Consider the following 20,167-nt stretch of genomic DNA (forward strand, 5'->3'; position numbering starts at 1 on the left):
CCCCCACTGCGATGGAAAGATCAGGTGGAGAAGGACTTGGCTTCACTTGGCGTTTCCAATTGGCGTCAGTTGGCACAGAGGAGAAACGACTGGCGTGCTTTGCTGAACTCGGCCAAAATCGCTTAGGCGGTTACAGCGCCAAAAAAGAAAGAAAAGAAGTGTAGTCTTCAAACTTTTCATTCATGCCTATTTTCGAATCGCTTTTTACCCGAGCCCCATGTAAATGCAGCTTAATTATTCACGCTCGCTTGTTATGACTTGCGAATCAGATTAGATCCATCGGATACTGTAATGTAGGCATGATTATCTTTTTTGAACTTCAATTTCGTTCTAAATATTTCTACTAAAAGTAGTGTTGATAATTTCGATACAATTGTACTTTTCTGATACAATTTCAAGTAATTTCTACTTTCCTACTACCCAGCACTTTTAAGTACAATTTCATCTAACAAAATTTGGCAGCACCTGACTCGTTAAGTTATACAGCACCGTTTTGATTAATTTCTTACTGGCCGTCTCCACAGGATAAAACTCATTGTTGTTCAGCTGTCATTTTGGTCGCAAGATATAAGTTATATCAGTGGCAATATTTGTGTGGGCTTTTTATATCTTGATATAAACAAGCATTTGTAAGATAAATGTAAAACGTATTTTAGCCAGATTTAATCGCTTAAAAAATTTAGAAAATCGGATATTTTACATACAAGTACATAGTTACAAATATTTTAACAGAAAATTTGCATTTATATTAAAATATCATTAATGTTGCCGCCATGAAGTTTTCGTGCAAATGAAAATGTACCAAATTGCCGGCAATAGATAGCAAGATATAAGCTCTGATACATATTGCTCTTGAAGAGCAATGAGCGGTCTCCACTGGTTAGTCATATTCTAACATACACATGTATGAAGATATAAATTTTATCCTGTGGGGACGGGCAGTTAGATGATGGATTTAGAATCGCATAAAATTGATATACAGGACGTGTATTGTGGAGCTGAATCAGAAATGTTCATTTGTCAAAAAAGAAGAAAAACTGAAAGAAGAAAATGTTCTACATTTTAGAAAAAACGTAAAACAATTTTGTGTGGGCTTTAAAACTGAACTCTTCTTCTGTATTATGAGGCAATAAGCAAAGCATCGCTCCACTACTTAATTGTTTCAGAAATGTGAAATTGCTAGAATAGAAGACAGCAACACAGAATTTAGGGCCTTGGCTGAACACCTTGATTTGAAAAATTTTGGCAACGTCAATATTTTTGAGCTTTGGGAAAGAGTAAGAATCACCAAACATTTTTTAAATGAGCCATAATATCTCTCAAGGAGTGTTGTCGATTGCACATTCTTCAGCCAATGTTAAAAGGATCCTCTCCACACAAAAATTAATAACAATAATATGTATGTCGAAATAGACTTAATGTAGAAACAATAAAAAGTTCAGGCACAGTTGAAACTACGAGTAATTATTGCTGGATTAGTAATTTTTTGGAACTTACTCTCACTTTGTAAATTTAAAAATATCCATTCATTGTAAATCTTTATGTTTATAAACATTTATGTACTTACTATGTACATGCATTTAAAATCATAATATCTGATATAAAAGTGTGTAAACTTTATGTAAATAAAATAAAGGTAATATTGTTTTTAAATTTTTAGCAATTATTTGTACTTTATTAGGAACAATAATTTATTAGAAAAATAATAGGAATCAAAATTTGGTACAATTTAGTGATGAAAAGTACAATTTGAATTACATTTTCATACGAAATGGGAAAACGCAATTATCAACACCTGAAAAAACACAATATCTAAAAATGATTTGTAATGAACGGAAATTCAAATGGTATTCCCTACAGGGTAACATCTCCAACAGCTTTTGACTGTATGTATGTACCTTAGAGATTTTTCTTTTCGACGGCCATCGGTCAGATCACGCCTCGGCTCTGTCTGTTTATTGATAGCATTTGCATTATCAACTCTGTATTAACATATGTATATATGTATGCATTAGTGTGTATATTTTAGTAAATTTGTATGTAACATTGATGCTATTTAACGGCGGCAAATTGCTTGCTCATATTTTTTGGAGTGTGTGCGTAGACAGATGCTAAAGTACATACATGTATATGTACATATGTAAGTATATATTTTTGTAAATGTATAAAAATATTTATTCATATACAAAGCAACTTCCATCAGGTTTAATGATTCATGGATCCCTGTTGCTTGTGGAAAACAATTTCTACACAGAGAAAATGATACAGGTAAAACGCAAGTTTTTAAAAGAAATTGTAAAATAAAATTTTTTGATATAATTTTACTTCATACAAAATAAAAATTATAGTATTTGTACTTACGGCTTTAAAACGAAACATTCGCAAAACAAAAACGATCGTTATAATATATTCACTTTTTTTTTACTGAGGAGAACAAACGACATTAAAGAAATAGCGTCAAAAACGCGTATTTTAAAAACTAAAATGAAACATTTTACAATATTGTCCCAACAAGTTGTAGCGCGATACAATTTTCAACAAGCAAAATAAAACTAGACATTTTTAAAATAAACTCGTTAATTTATTTTCAATCAATTAGGTATGAAAAATATTTAAAACTAAAATGTTTTGCATTAGAATTTAAAAAGCTACTTAGCTATAATGAAAAACTTTCATATGTTTGAATCGTTTGTCGGAAAAATTGTGTTCAGATAAATAAGTTATTTCAATCTTCAGAAAAGGCGATGAAGTATATACAAACAATACTGCCATTCTAACCACTAACTACATACATATAAGGGACATTCGTGGACTTCTTTGACCCAAAAAAGCTTTGGTAAGAGTAACTTATAAAAACAAATTCCTACGGGTTATTAAATATTAATTTAAAACTTTCCTAATTTAAATTACAGGATTTGACCAGCGTGAACAAAATTAGCAGGCCCAGCTTGGAAGTAAGGCAGGAACATCTGTATGTATATAGTAATATGTATATCAATATACTTTTGACAATGTGTGTACCAAACGACTTATTGTGATTTAATAAAAATAAAATTTGAATATCATATTTGAAAACGCATATTTTTAAAATTAAGAAAAAAAATTTTAGGATGTAATTTCAACATGCGCATACTCAATTATCAAACAATCGTTTTTAAAAACAATTTGAAAATGTTCGTTTCAAAACAAAAACATGGATTTTGGAAATTGAGTGGAAAACTTTCATTCTCAAAATTTAAATAACTATTGTAGGTGCAAAACCTGGGTTAAAACGTTTTTAAAAGTAAAACGTTCCATACAAATTTTAAAACGAAAATTTCTCTGAGTAACAGAGATGTCAAAATTAAAATCTGCGCAAGGAAACCGCAATCAGCTTAGTTAGAAAAATTAAAAAAAAAAATTGAAAACTTTTCAAAAATATCCATATTTACAATAGCTGACCATGCGCTCAAGCCGTGGGTGTAATTTTTATTCAGTTTTTTCATGGCTTAATTATGGTTTAATTATTCTCAAATCCCTTGGTAATAGTGAAAATATATTGTGTCATGAGATCAGCAACAAGCAGGGTTGGAAAAAAAGAAAATAAACAAGTTTTAAACAATTTTTTGTAAATGTTCTAAACATATTTAAACATTGTTTTAAACACTTTTATTAATTAAATACTTTCGAAATTAGGGGTAGGTAGAATCAAATCATAAAATATCTATTTGAAATTAATAATAATGTTTACCATTAAAATGAACGTTATATAAATAAAAAAGTAGTCTTCTGTATTATTGAGTTTGTGCTTGTACTCACAGTACCATAGTGAAATATAACTGTCATTCATTTTCCATGTTTTCGTTTTGTTATTGGGGAGTTTTGCAGTTTGGGAAATCCCCGAGTTCACGAGGTTCCATTGCAAGTGTCTACAATTTAACTAAAATGTATTCAGGCTTATTATGAGTTTTATTTTCTCCGAACCGGTTCACTTTTCGTTTCCGTGTATTCACTACGGGCGTATGAAAAAAATTCGGACGATAAGGGGCATTATGTTGCCAATAAAACTTATGAAAAGTACAAAAACTTTTAATTATATAATATCATATACATACAGTGCAGGACAAAAGTATCGGCACAGAGAATTTTTCGCAATATATGCAAAGTTTTTTATTCTAATTTATTTTCAATATTTTTTAATAAAAATATAGTTCGTACTTCACCAAAAAACATAAAAATAAAATCTCTAAACTTTGTGCAAACCTCAGGAAAATCCAATAAATTTGCATACTAATTTGCAACTTCTTATTCAGATTTTTTAGAGGAATTCTAAGTATGTAGTTTTATAGCCCAACTAATTTTTGTATAACAAAGTGCAAGTTTGAAGTATCTAAAAAATTGCGTTGATTTTTGGACATTTTTTTAATAGAAGGTGTTGCTCATTTTCTCCATACAACAAATAATTGTCGAACATACTTTGTACGGAAGAACCGGACTGAAAAAAAATTGCCAAAAATCAATGTGATTTTTTAGCACCTTCAAGCTTGCACTTTGTTATACTAAAATTAGTTGGGCTATAAACCTACATACTTAGAATTCCTCTAAAAAATCTGAATAAGAAGTTGCAAATTAGTATGCAAATTTATTGAATTTTCCTGAGTTTTGCACAAAATTTAATGATTTAGTTTTTATGTATTTTGGTGTAGGACGAACTATATATTTATAAAAAATTATCGAAAATAAATTAGAATAAACAACTTTTCAGATATTGCGAAAAATTCTCTGTGCCAATACTTTTGTCCGGCACTGTATATGAATAAGGTTTTTTATATATGTTTTAAACTAAAAAAAAAAATGTTTTAAAACGTGTGGTTTTTCCCCATTGTTTTAAACACATGTCTTAAACAAATGTTTTCAACATTCCCAACTCTGACAACAAGCCTGTAAAATACTAATGTTTGATTTAATTGTAAGGGCCCGCACATCGAACCCAAGTGACACACAGCACACTGGTCGAATAAAACCGATTCTTGTTAAATATTCAGGGTTCGGCAAAAAGGTTTAGCGCATATTATTAGATAATGAATTCATAAACGGAAACGACAAAGTCAAATATATCTCTATATATCAATTCCGTCGGAGATCCCGACGTGACAACTCGCTATCATGAATTCCGTTGTGATCACGAAATACTCCCGCAAATTCGAAATTCATGAGAATGGTATCACTGATTTCGAGTTATTTTATTTTAATTTATATTATTTTGATTTAGAATTATTAAACCAAAACATAAAAAAACCAAAGGCAGCACTAACATAAATGCGTCGGAATTGCTGATAGCATTTCTCCTGAATTCGTGAAGGGAGATTTTTTCACAACCAAATTGTAATTGATCTGTTGATAATTGCACGAGTCTATAGTCAAAAGATGTGGAGAACAGCATTCATATTTCTGGGGTGCATTTAGGTCGCTGGTTCCTAATACATATATTTAGTTTGTGAATTTTTGAAAATTTAGGAACAATTTCGGTAACTATAATACGAAAACGTTTATTTTCCATCACCGTAGAAAAATTTTGTTTATCGAGGACTTATATTCAATACCCTCTATCTACACTTTTCACAAAAATGAGATTCTGATATAAAAACCCACCTAAGACTTAACTACCATCGGTGATATTAATGCTGACCTTGTATAACGATTGACAGAAGAATTTACTATTAAATTACAAAGTGAGAATTAACATCAGTTATGACAGGTAATTCCAAAATGGGTTCTAACATCGCAAAGTAGTTTTTCTGAAAATTACAGATAGAGGGTATTGAATATAAGCCTTCGTTATGCAAATGAGTATGGAAACACTTAACTACCAAAAATTGGAGAAACACTAAGGGCCGGTTACTCAATGTCTGGTTAACACTATCGTTATCGACGTCTTCGACTCCATGCATATAACAGGGAGTCGGTAACGTCGATAACTATGTTTAACCGGAGTGTTAACCAGATATTGAGTAACCGGCCGTAAGTCGTTTACTCATATTTATGCATACAATACAGAAATTTCCATTAGGGAAAAGTGTACCAAGGAATGACATTTTCGCTCAAGCTGAATACAAAGCAATATCGTCAGAAGAATTTCCCAGGATATTTTAAATATTTTTTACCTATAGTCACTTTTTCACATAATAGATTTAACTAAAATATTTATATCTAAATACTTATTGCAAAGTAGGGGGCCTACTTTCATATACGGCAAATTTACAAACCGCGAAAAATATGCTTCTTCGGTGACTAATGAAACCATTCCGCTCCAATTTTCAAGAATGCATACTAAAATGGGCGTTGCTCACATTAATTGTATTTTATAAATGTATTTAGGTATGTACTTGAAACTACTATTGACTTATCAAACGATTCCTAATCTTGGACAATCCGTGTTTGACTTCATTTACCACGATTTCGAAAACCTAAAAACGTTGGAAACAAATTTCGTCTTATATTTTTATTTTTCACTTGGTTACTGAAGTAAAGAAGAATTGAAAACTCGTACGGGAAAATTATCGCTTTAGTAAGTTTTTCTAAATATCTCGACAACTTGTAGTTTTATTGAAAAATTATATATGAGCGTGAGATACTAAAGTTAATAACCTTTAAACTGATATATCGTCTTGCTTATAACAATTAACGCATGCCCTGGATATTACCAGCCAAAGTTTCATTTTCTAAATTCATACACTTTTAATCAATTGCGCGGGCTAAAAGTATATTTTAAACTAATCTAAACGCTATTCTAGCGTTTTCAGCTAAAAACATTAATATTTTTACGAAGCGTTACTAAATTACAATTCACAAAGTAGCCAGATTTGTTATACAAGTAATGTAAAAACGTGAGTGAAGAAAAACAAAGCAAAACACGAGAAAAGAATTTACTTCCGAAATTAATCAGGAACTTTGTAAAAATCAAGTTTTTAATATAAATAAATATAAATTCAATAATTATGTTCGCTTAAGTATCCGCGTCGAGGTACTTAAGCGGGTTCTTTTAAGTACCCAACCCGCCTAAGTACCTCAAAAAGCTGACATTTTTCGTGAGGTACTTAAGCAGGTTTTACTGTACATGCATACTACATATCGCTTATTTACTAAAACACTGCACGGATACATTTGAGTCGCCCAACAAGACATTTGTTAGTAGCGCAATTACTTACTCTCTTTATCTCCCCATTCTCTTGTTGGGGGCGGGCAAACACAAACCGCTTGGAGTATGCGTAAGTAAAAAACCGATCAATAGCAAGAAAAGAAGTATTTGCTTTGCAAGCGACAATTACCTCGACTGAAAAATATCCACAAGCAGCGTACTGTGCTTGAGAGTATTTGAGTATTTTCATGGAGCTGTTGATTGTTGGTATTTGGATTCTGCTAATTATTTGCTTATGCGCACCAGGGATGATAAATGCGTTTTTTAATTTTGTACCAAATGGCAAAAAAAAATGTACCAAATCAGCCGAAAAAATACCAACATATATGTTTTTAAATTAGGTAAATTTCTCTATAGGTACGTTCGTTTAAAATCTCCAGTAAAACATGCCCAGCAACAAAATTCCTGTGAACGGGTGAAATCTCTTCTCTCACAAGAGAAAAATATCCAGTATAGTATGCGAACAGAAAGTTTGCAGAAACCTTCAAGCTCTCCGAACATCTGATGAGATTTTAGTTTTCATTCCAAAATGTAAAAAGAAAAAATTCTCCATCAACTTAAGTTCAGGCCTCCGAATTACTGTAGCGTTTTCCAAGCAGAGGTAGCCGCTATACGGGAGGCTTCGGATTGCTTGCTCTCTAGTGTATTACCTCTACAATGCAGGGAACACTTGAGAAATTGCTCAAGGTCTGGGTACTGCCCTGACCTCAAGCGGTCTACTTCTGATGGGCGTTTAGCCAGCTCAGCGTGCGCTGGGCAAATACCTTGGAATGCAGGGCGGCTAAGTCCTTCTAAGTCATCAGTTTCAGAAAAATATTTTGCTAAATATTTAGTCTTTTCACCGTTTTATATTAATTATCACAGCAACTGTTTATTGATTTTAGCAAGTCTTTCGTGTTTAATAAACACCACGTCTTGTAAGAAGTGGAAAAAGATGAGTATATTTTCATCCACAAACATTCAAATTTTCAAGTATACATAGTGGTATTTCGACAGAATTTGGCGCAGTGTCTTATTTTGACAAAATTGTATCAAAAATGTCGATGTAGTACCAATGTACTTTTGAGATTCAAAATGTACCAAAAAAGTACAATTGTACCATCAATTTCATCACTGAAGCGCACATGTACATATGTATTTATATCAAAGATATTGTTGATGCTTGCCCTTACTACAACGTTATTTGGTTAAAAATATACAATATATATGCACATATATATGTATGTATTTATTTCAGTTTGCTGCAATAAGATAATGAATAAAGTTATGAAAAATAGTCAATGTTAAAGAAATCTGTATAGTTTATTTGTTAAACGGGTGTAATAATCCAGAACAAATATTTGAGGAAAGAAAATATAAATTTAACAAAAGAATGCTTTTCAATAACAAGTATTTTAAATGAGGTGTGAGTATTTGAATGAGGTTTTGACTATTAATTTGTCATTATTTAATTTGTTTTTTTATAAAAATATAATTTATTCTTTAACGAATTTCTAGCTTTTTCATTAGATTTCGTTGAATATGCAGCTTTGTAACTCATGTCATTATAAAACAATGAAGTGCATGTATGAAGTAGCAGGGACATACAGTTGATATTTTGGGATTTTTTTTATTGACGGTGTCAGTCATTTCTTCCATACGAAGCATGTATGTTAACACGATTTTTTTATATGGAGAAAATGACCAACAACTTCAACAAAAAAAAAACAAAAATACAAATATCATCGGTAAGTCCTAGCTACATCAAACTTGCACTTTATTGTATTAAAATTGAGTGGGCTACAAAACTTCATATTTAAAACCTTTCTGAGTAATCCAATCAAAAAGCACGAGATTTTTATGTATTTCTCTATCGATCGTGTATCGTTCGTAAATGACTGCAAAGATTAATACATTAAAATAATAGAAGTGAAATATGTATTAAGGCTGTGTGCGAGTTGACCTACATTTTAGTACCTAGACTAATATTCCACTTGAAATTTCCAGCCTCTTTCATTTGATATGTATATCTATGTATATACTTATATAGTGTACACATATTTCGAGAAAACGAAAAAAACTAATTTATAGCAATTTTTTAATAAAAATTTATGTTTTTCTTAAACAAGTAATTTTTAAGCAAAAAACACAACCGACTTCAATACTCATATAAAAATTTAGGAGTACCGTTAATTTTTTCATGATCAAATGATCGGATCTAAACTAAATTAGTATGGGACCACATGTAAGACACAGACTTTCCAATAGAAGAAGAATCATCGAAATCGGTTAACGTGGTCCAAAGTTATGCGGTAACATACATAAAAAAAATATTCCGACGAATTGATAAGCTTCTCCTTTTTTGGAAGTCGGTTAAAAAATACGTAATTAACTATATTAAAAGATAGACTTTTTCCAAATTTTCCCTATTTTTTTAATATTGTTTTGTTCTGATATCTTACAATTTATTACGTATTTTTTTAAGAAAAACATACATTTTGATTTAAAAAAGGACATAACTCGTTTTGCTATAAATATGTATATGTTATTTATATAGGTATACCTACCCAATGAAAGGTATTTCAATTACCTTTCTAACCATATCCACGTTTTGAAAATCGGTACAATAATTTTCGAAAAATAAGCTTTTCAAAATATTGAAAATTCCACTTTTACCACCCCCTTGCACCGGCCCTCTTAATATGCAGCAAAACAAAATCCATACCATCAAAATTAAGAATAAGGGGCGAGCCACGCCCAATTTTCCTTTTTTTCTAGCTCATCGGGCCCTATTCTTTACTTTTACCAATATCAAAGATATTTATACTGACATTTTTCTGAATATTTTCTTTTTTGTACCATAGAAAATATAAAAATTACTTAAAACGTCTAAAAAAAATAATTGTTCGCTTAATCGCGAGCCTATTTATGTTCCACAGTTCAATTTAGGTTGAAAAGTATGCTCGGAAAAACTCTAAATTGTTCCTATTTACTGCATTACCTACACTGTCCAGTGATTTAGGATTTTTCTCTTTTTAGGTAGAAATTAAGACGTTGTCAAGCGCCATTATGAAAATTTATTAATTGTGCGCATGCGTTGCCAGTCAAGTCGCAAACGACCAAATACGACGAGGAATTTCGAATACACAAGCACTTGCTATTACCCTGTAGGGAAACCCCGAACTGGTGAACCAAATTTGTAGTTCCGTACTAGATCTTTATCGCCAAAAACGAACCAGTCCGATAGTAACTGGATCGCCACCAGTTCAAAAGCAGCGATATGTGGTACTTTAAAAAAAAATTTTAGAAATCTATATCTAAAAACACGAATTTAGAACTGGTTCAAAACTATTGAAAAAGGGATGCAGAACGAACTAGATCTCATCTGTCGAATTTTGAACTTGTTCGAAACTACTGAAAAAGGGAATGAGGCGTGGGCTTGTTTACTTTAAATAGACTTTTGCTTGGCGGGTTTTTCGTTCAAATACGCTTTCAGTCTGCACGTCGCAGATGCTTTTTCATAGTTTGGTAATACAAAACTAATATTTGTGTTAATATCTTAACATTTTGAGACCTTCTGGAATATAACCAATAACAGTCAGCACCTCTGCAAATTCAGCTACAGCCAAAGGTATGTAAACGTGTTTTCAAATGCAAAATTTAATTTACATTCATTCAAACAAATTTTATTTCATATTGAAAATCCCTTTCTCTGCAAATAATTAAAAATTGCTACCATGGTAACCCCAAAAAGTAAATATCNAAACGTGTTTTCAAATGCAAAATTTAATTTACATTCATTCAAACAAATTTTATTTCATATTGAAAATCCCTTTCTCTGCAAATAATTAAAAATTGCTACCATGGTAACCCCAAAAAGTAAATATCTTGTTACTTTTTCGTTTACAACTGGTTCGAAACTATAGAAAATGGGGTGCAAAGCGAACTAGATCCCATATGTCGAATTTAGGACTGGTTCTGAACTATAGAAAAGGTAATGCAGCGGGGGACAAAAAGAGATTTATCGCGAACTAGTAGTCGTTCTAAATGTACTAGAAGCGCACCAGTTCAAAACTAGAGATTTTCCCCACAGGGTACTACAAGCAATCGTGGAGTATTTTCTGTATTCGTTGGCGTAGCGTCGTGTACCTGTATTGCGCGATCGTGGCAAGTAGTGTACACAATTTGGCTCAACAGAAGAAGTATGACTAGCATTTGCACTCGCGATGAAGAGAGATAAGCATTCTACTTGGGAGTAGAGTGCAAAGCAAAAGTGCTTGCAAGCGTAGAAGAGACAATTGTAATTCTGCAACGCTTTATTATCTACTTTCAATAGTGTCTTAACTCAAAAAATACAATTATTGAGTTAAGCATGCAGAAATTACCGCCACCTCTTCTTCTATTCGCAGTCCCATAGAATTTCGTTTCGATAACTTTTGACTTTTAAATTTTGGCAAGTCATTATGAACAATTTATGAAATTGAAAATGAGAAACGTGGGGCACATGTAACAGACTTGAATTGATATAAAAAATAATACATACATATGTATATGTATGTGGGTATATGGATATCGATCGCTTAAAATCGATATCAAATACGTACTTGCGCTGTAGAAATACATACATATTATATTTTGTGCAGTTTAACTATTGAATGAAAAACTTACTGCCAGGTAAATGTGATGGAATTTTTAATGAATTATGAATATCCTTTCAATTCTATTAGGGATGAAACGATACTCGATGCTTTTCTCCTATCGAAACCCGGATTTTTTTCTCTTATTCCTTATATGAATCGCCATGGACATTATGGATGCTTAATTGTTAGCGAAAACCATAAGAAGACGCCGAAGTCGATATAATGCAAAGTAGATATGTACATATAATACATATATACGATCCAATTTAGTAAACTCGATGTATTGCGATGTTTAAATGGTCCACCTTCTCGAGTGGAAGCGTAAGTGGTAAAGTAAAGTGATGTAAAAGTCATTGAGTAAAGCTATCTGCACACTTGTCGTCCAATCATAGTTGCGTTATCGTCTCGCCCTGAAATGTTGAGCCGAGCACACGCATTTCAAAGGAGATCTGTCTGTTAGTTATCGGCAAATCGTAGAAGATGCAGAAACGGATAAGTACGGCACTGTCGTTTGCTAATCGTTGTGCACGCATTGTTGCGTTATCGTGTCGCCCTGAAATTTTGAGCCGAGTACACGCATTTCAAAGGAGATCTGTCTGCTAGGTATCGGCAAATCGTAGAAGATGCAGAAACGGATAACTATGGCACTGTCGTTTGCTAATCGTTGTGAACGCATTGTTTGATTACATTTAATGGGGAAAAATTATATTAAATGATTTTAAAATTTTGGCAAAAGCCATTATATAAAAACACGAATTATTTAGAACGAAAACCATTTAGATTTTTGCGAATCGAAAATATATGAGTATTTTTTCATAAGTGCATGAAATATGCAATTTTTATGAAAATTTCCAATGATTCGAAGAGATAGGTGCAGGCTTGCATGATTTGAGATGGAATTGGTCATATAGTAGGAACTGATAATAAATAAGTTAATAAATAAGTAGAAATACTATGGGGCGAATTCATAGTCAAAACTAAGTCGACTCTGAAGCTAGTTGCACCTTTTTAAAGTAACTTTCGATGGAATATCTATCAAAAAAGCTGTAACTAACTTTAGAGTCGACCTTCTTTCGATTATGAATATACCCCTTTATGTTTAATGATGAATGTTGTTTAACACAAATAATACGTTGGAAAATATTGCAAGTTAATCTCGTTTAAGAAAAAAGTTATTCATAAAATATTTCATCGAAGGTATTTTGCTGTACTGTCGACTGTCTAAAGCCCTGTATGCAGCTCTCAAGAAAACGGTCAAGAAAAAATTGCCATTATTTCGCGTGTGTGTCCAAGGAATTTTGACATTTTTGATACCTCACAGCCTGTTGCCTCACTCTTTCCTCAAGAAATAATGGAATGGGCATATATTTCTGTTGCAAACCTGGGTGCCCTGTGCTCTTTTTTTCACAAAAAAATTTAGAAAACCGTAGTAGAAAGCGTAGTAAATTTCTTAAGAACTGCGTACTGCCTTAAGGAAATTTGACTCAAGAAAATTTCTTAGCCATTTCTTGTACGTGATTTTATATGGAGTTTTTGCTTTTCTTGAGAGCTGCATACAGGCCTTTATATGTATGTATACCAGGGATGTTGCGAATATTTGCATTCGCATCATTTTACACATGCGCATTCGACATTCGAATTCGCATCAAATGATTCGAATGTTTTGCGAATGCCAATGTGTACATGAGCAGAGCGCGCAGCTATAAGCTGCCAGCTAACGACCACTAAACGTGTTCTTACACGAAATGTATTTGCATGTGTGCGCGCCACTTTTTACTTATGGAAATGCCAACATATCGTGTAAAGGCAAATTAGATTTGTTTCTGTACATAGCAGATGCACGTACATACGAAATAGAAATGTTTTTTATTATATCTGACATACAGATAGAATAATCTGTGTTTGTTTTATTTCGTTTTCAAAGAACGTGATTTTGAACAGTTAACTTGACGGACAGATGCAATTACATATGCATCGAAACAGTCACATTTACAGATAGAAATACATATCGTGTGAGAACACTTTAAGCACACAATCGCTGCGTATCGCATACCCTGCGGTAAAATTTAGAGACAGTCTGACAAAGCGCTAGTTCCGAACTACATATCTCAGAACTATCTCTGAACTAGTTCAAAAGGAATGCAGAGCGGGACAGTTGAAACTTGCGGTGTAAATGTGCAAATGCCCACTATTCGTACAATACGAAAGCAGCTCCGCGAGAAGGCCTCCGACTCAACCATCGTTGATCGCGAGTTCAAATCGCGGTGGAGGCAGTTGTAAGTTTTCAAATTTAATGAATTTAAATTGTTGCGCGCAGCTTACAATATTTTTTTTTTTAATAAAATATGTAACAAAAATGGAATCTGTAAAAGAAAAGAAAAAACCAAAAAAATATCCAAAAATCGAATCTAAAATACGTTTTCTTATAAAAAAAAAACATTGTCCAAAACGGAACCGGCTAAAAACTGATTGCAAAGTAATACACTGGGCGACAATTGTCACCGCCAATGACATCACCGTGTAAAACTGGACATTTGAAAGCATTGCTTGGGTATTGAGCTAGAACTAGTAATGTCGGCAAAAGGTCTAGTTCTGAGCTAGTCAGATTTTCTGCAGGATATTTAACGTTTAGAATAGTAGTAGAAAATAGAAATATGTACTTTATGTATGTACAGTATTGGCCAATACAATAGCACCCCCATTTCAAAGTGATATTGTTTGCCACTCATGTTTATTTATTTATTTTTAAGAATTTTCAATTAAAATACAGTTCATTCTCTCACAAAACTCACATAAACTCAAGTTTAAAACTTTTTAAAAGACCGCAAAAAAGTGCAACAAATTTCCACCCAAATTTCAAACTTTTTTCTCAGAAGCGGTAGAATTTTTTTGAATACATAGTTTTATAGCCCATTCCATTTTAGTCTAATAATGTGCAAGTTTCAAGTGGCTAAAAATTACCGTTTTTTTTTTAGAATTTTTTTCGCCAAAGATGTTACGGGTTTCTGCCATATAAAAATAAATTGTGTTTAGTCGTTATATGGAAGCAAAAGAGACAAAAAAAATTCTAAAAAATCAACGGTGATCTCTAGCGACTTGAAACTTCCACATTATTGGACAAAATTGAATGCGCTATAAAACTGTGTACTCAAAAAAATTCTAGAGCTTCTGAGAAAAAAGTTTGAAATTTAAGGGAAAGTTTGTTGCACTTTTTTGCGGTCTTTTAAAAAGTTTAAAACATTGGTTTATATGGGTTTTGTTAGAGAATGAACTGTATTTTAATTGAAAATTCTTAAAAACAAATAATTAAACATAAAAGGCAAACAATATCGCTTTGAAAGGGGGGGTGCTATAGATATATCCAATACTGTATGTATATGTAATTGGGCGCCCGGCTGCATTGCGCAGCTACGCTTGCGATGGGAATTCTGCAAAATCTCATACGACTGGGTTCAGACCAGGGGTGGAATTTAAAATTTTTCAAATTTGCCCAATGGTATTCAAAAATAGTGCCGAAAAGAAGATGAAAGTGCCCCATAATTAAAATTGCATTCTTTTAAGGACTTTTAAGAACAATATATTTTTAGAAATAGTATTTCTAAAATACACTGAAGTAATATAATAATTATTAATTAACTAAATTATTACAGTAAATCACTTTGATGAAGGATTCCTTAGACATATATATGTAAATACATAAATTCATAGTAAAATAACAAAGAATTTATTCCGATTACCGAGGGGAAATGCACCGAAACATAGCTATTCTGACATTTTTATATGCGAAATAATTTCAGTGAGACATTTAGACCAGTTTCGCCTATTCTTTTATTGATTAATTTGTTATTGATTTTATATAAAAGTCTAACCCTTAATATAACAAACACCATATACATATGTATGTACTAGGAATATTAATCCCGGGATCCCGGTCCCTAGAATCCCGGGATTTTCGGGATTTGTAATTTACACTGGTGGCAATAAAAGCTTTATGTCGACTATATTTTCTCTGTTTATTTAATATTTAAATTTTTTTTATAAATTTGTAGCTCAATATACATATAATATCTTGCGACAGGCAATTTTGCACACGCAAAAAATCAATATATTCGCCAAACCAAGGGCTAAATATAGTAAAATTGCGTTCTTAATTTTTCTCTCTGACGTCAGGATTTTTTAAAAGAACTTTGAAATTTGAAAGATATGAATAATTCAAAAAATTATTTAAAAATTTCCGTGCAATATACTTAATAAAATAGTACGGGTATCAAATGAAAGAGAAGATTCTGTAGAGTTAAAACACATCATTCCTTGGTGCGTAAGGGACGGGTAGGTATTGAAAATACCCTTTTATAATTTTATCCTTGAGTATCCTTGAAATTTTGCATTTCTTACTTTTGAAACAATTATATGTTAAGGACTAACTTTATTAGCTTAAAAAAAAAATAAATAGATTAAAGGGGCATTTTCAATTCCTATTTTCCTTGTGAACCCAAAAAAGTTGTTTCATTTGGTACCCATATTTTTGTTTTACATTGCACTGAATTTTTATACCTTTCATGAGCATGAAATGGTATTATAACTTTGGTCCGATGTTTGTAAGTACCAGAATAAGAAAAGATAGACCCATTAAAATGTATACTTAAATGATCAGAACGGCGAGCTGAGTCGATTTAGCCATGTCCGTCTGTCCGTCTGTCTGTCTGTCTGTCTGTCCGTCTGTTTGTATGCAATCTAGTCTCTCAGCTTTCGAGATATCCGGATCAAATTTGGTAGGTGGGTGTATTTTTATAATGTATTAATCATTTGTCGGAACCGGAAGAATCGGACCACTATAACATATAGCTCCCATACAACTGATTGTTCAGATATGAGATTTTTCGTTATAACTTCTCCATTTATGCAGCTAGGAACATGAAATTTTGCATTACTTCTACCCATTATCAACAGAAAACTTAGAGTCAAAATTACAAAGATCGGGTCACTATAACCTATAGCTCTCATACAACTGATTGTTCAGATATAAGATTTTTCGTTATAACTCCTCCATTTATGTAGCTAGACACATGAAATTTTGCACTGTTGTCACTTATTATCAAAAGAATACTTTCAGTGACGAAGATCGGGTAGCTACAACCTATATCCACCATACAACTGATTGTTCAGATATGAGATTTTTTGCCATAACTTCTTCATTTATACAGCTAGAAACATCAAAATTCGCACCGTTTTCACTCATTACTAACAGAATACTTACAGTGAAAATAACAAAGATCGGAGCACTATAACATATATCTCCCATACGACTGATTCTTCAGNTCCCCTTTATGTAGGAAGCTAAACCCATTAAATTGTGTTACCGGTTTACGTACCGATCACACAGTAGTGAAAATCACTTAGATTGGTGCTATATAAGGTATATATTCCATACCTCTGATTGTTTAGATATCATTTTTTATATATGTATCTCCTCTATCTATGCCTGCTGTGAATATACAAATTTATTCAAATGCAGTAATCTGTTGAAAGTAAAATTTTCAGATGCTCATGAAAGGTATGAAGTCTTCGGCATAGCCTGCAGCCGCAGGCGAGCGCTGCTCTTACTTGTTTAAATAAATTTTGGAATTAATCATATCCTTGAAATCATACTAATATTATAAACTAGCAGACCCGGCGAACTTCGTCCCGCCCAAAATTAATGTTTTTATTGGAACATTTGGTCCAACGTTTTCGCCAGCAATTCACGTTTGGTTTTGTGGTCGACAGAAGGCATATCCTCCATTGCCGTCTTAAATAACCTGCCGAAAGCGTTATACCGGGAAGAAGTCCTTGGGGCTCGATAGTAAATCGCCCTTGAATCTGTATAGTATAGTTGGTGGCAATTTCTAAACTGGTGAGTACCATTGGTCCAAATTCTGTTTAGTCACCGTAAAGCAAGGACCGCAATGGTTCCGATGGGTGATTTAACGGGAGTAATTTTACTTTGATCCCTGGTGCCTCCGAATCGACGATTTAGAGCAATAACTCGGCTCCAGCGCCACTAAAAATTATCATAAAAAAATTATCATTAAAATCGTTTCGGTCGTTTAGGAGGAGTTAAGCCACCAGTATAAGTCTTTTACCTACTGACACTCTTCGGCATTTTTTCCCATACAAAAAACTCACGCATTCGTTATACGGAGAAAATACGCAACATCATCAGCGAAAAAAGTTCTCAAAAATCAACGGTATCTTATAGCCATTAAAAACTTGCACTTTATGGTACTGAAATTGAGTAACTACAAAACTGCAAACTAAAAATTTGGTGCCATTTGAGGCAAAATTAACTATATTTCTATAAAAAATTTACAAAAAAATGTATTATGAAAAAAAAACAGGGTATTCTGGGTGTATATATTTACAGATAGGTAAAAGTTTCAATATGTTTGGAAAGCGCCACGCCCCTTTTCCAGTAGCCCCAAAATCTCTATACCAATTTCCAGGACACTACCACAAATACTTTCAGAGATATAGGGTATGAAAAATTCGATATGTATGGGTGATGCCACGCTCCCTTAATATATCGAAAGTCTGCAGTAGGTGTCAAAAATTTAAAAAAATCGGTACAGCCGATCGCGAGATCACCTCTTATAAAAAGAAGGAGCTTCTCTTTATATAATTAGTGTAGGTAACACAGAGCAACACCGATTTTGATGCGGCAAATGGTGAAGCTGGTTTTGATAGGCTTTTTTGTGCTGATTAAGAATGCGTAAAGCCTTGTTTTCACTATGTCAAATTCAACGACATTTGTCATTTGTCATCAAATAAATGAAAACACATTGTCAATTGGGATCAAAAACGGTATATCGATTGATTTTGATCAGGATAGGTCTTCAGTCGTGTACATGCGCTGCTGAGCCAGCTATAGGTCCGTTTTTGGCCCATAATATTATCAGCGAAGGTACGGATGAAAGAGATAAACTTGTGTCAAAATATGTAGACAAATTTTGACGTCAAAATATGACATAGTAAAAACCAGCCTTAAGTATAAAGTTTCCATCAGCTCCAGACTGATTTTTACACCATTTTGATAAAAAGTAAATGAGTATAGGTGACCATTAGGGCAAGGTGCAGGAATAGTACTTTTAGGGATAGTAGTCTGTAGTTCTAGCTTTAAGTCTACATGGAAGGTTCTATCACCTTTTTCTTAATTGCGGTAGAAACTCAAACTTCCCAAAATCAGGTATTCCTGTTCAACAAATGACTATAAGAGTATCAAGCAAAGGTTCTGGAACTTGCAAGGATAGTATTCGAGATTTTTAGCTTTAATCAAAGCCTAAGTGAAGGTTCTACCACCCTTTGTTTTTTTGCTAGAGCTTCTCCAATATGGATAAAAACGCGATTTTTTGACACTTTGACCACGTTTATCTTAAAATCTGGAGCTGGTAGAAACTCTATGCTTACGGATTCATAATCAGCCCACAAAAATTCGGAAAAAATAGCGTTAACATTTGCTGCATCAACTTTTTCCCATTTTTGTTGGCCTGTGTAATAAGTATTGTTAAATAGCCAATACCCGCATATTTGCGCCGCCTTCAAACACATTTCGAACTGTAAAACAATGACTCGATTCTATTTTACGCATATCTATAATACGGGTATCGAATTTCAAGCAAATCGGACCATAAATAAGACTTTTTCGAATAGGTCGGTCCCTGGCCCACTTAACGGAAGAAATGAATCCTATATGCTNTTTTTTTTTTTTTTTTTTATGTATGTTACCGCATAACTTTGGACCACGTCAACCGATTTCGATAATTCTCGCATCGGAAAGGTAGTGTCTCAGAGGTGGTCCCATACTAATCTGGTTAAGATCCGATCAGCGGATCATGAGATATATATATATATATTTTTTTTTATATGGGAGTTGAAGTCGGTTTTTTTTTTTGCTAAAAATTACTTGTTCATGTATAATCTTTACTACTTACTCTTGTTAGGATGACACATGGGTTAGCCAAGGATTAGAGACATGAGCCTCTTAACAGTAATAAGGGATTTGATTTTTTGAATTTCGAGTTGTGTCGTGATTGCAGAGAACCATCGATATGTGAATTCATATATTTCGATAATGAAATAAATTCGATTTTTAGTTACATATACATATGTAACTCAATTTCAGCGCCACCTGGCGGCAAATTTTTTTCGAAAGAATTATTTTTCCTTTTATCAATACATATTTTGAATCTGAGGATAATCGGACCATAAACACGATTTTTAGTAATAGCTCTGCTATTCGGAAGGTAGACAATTTCAAAAAACAAATATCATAAAAATCGGTCAAGCCGTTCTTGAGTTATAAATGGTGTAACTAACACGACTTTGTTTTATATAT

General features: G+C 32.8%; 1 protein-coding gene and 1 long non-coding RNA gene across 3 annotated transcripts in view; one reads left to right on the forward strand and one right to left on the reverse strand.

Annotated features, from left to right (window-relative positions):
• Positions 1-20,167, reverse strand: part of crc (bZIP transcription factor crc) — a 150,407-nt gene that overhangs the window by 89,299 nt on the left and 40,941 nt on the right. The window lies entirely within an intron of this gene.
• On the forward strand, positions 2,201-2,984 carry LOC108358987 (uncharacterized). Its single transcript, XR_001846864.1, has 3 exons — positions 2,201-2,268; positions 2,737-2,836; positions 2,913-2,984. It is a non-coding gene; the product is annotated as an uncharacterized LOC108358987 (long non-coding RNA).

Source organism: Rhagoletis zephyria, unplaced genomic scaffold, assembly GCF_001687245.7.
Source record: "Rhagoletis zephyria isolate East Lansing unplaced genomic scaffold, Rhagoletis_zephyria_1.1 Rzeph_scaffold_00320, whole genome shotgun sequence".
In the NCBI taxonomy this organism is placed as follows: domain Eukaryota; kingdom Metazoa; phylum Arthropoda; class Insecta; order Diptera; family Tephritidae; genus Rhagoletis; species Rhagoletis zephyria.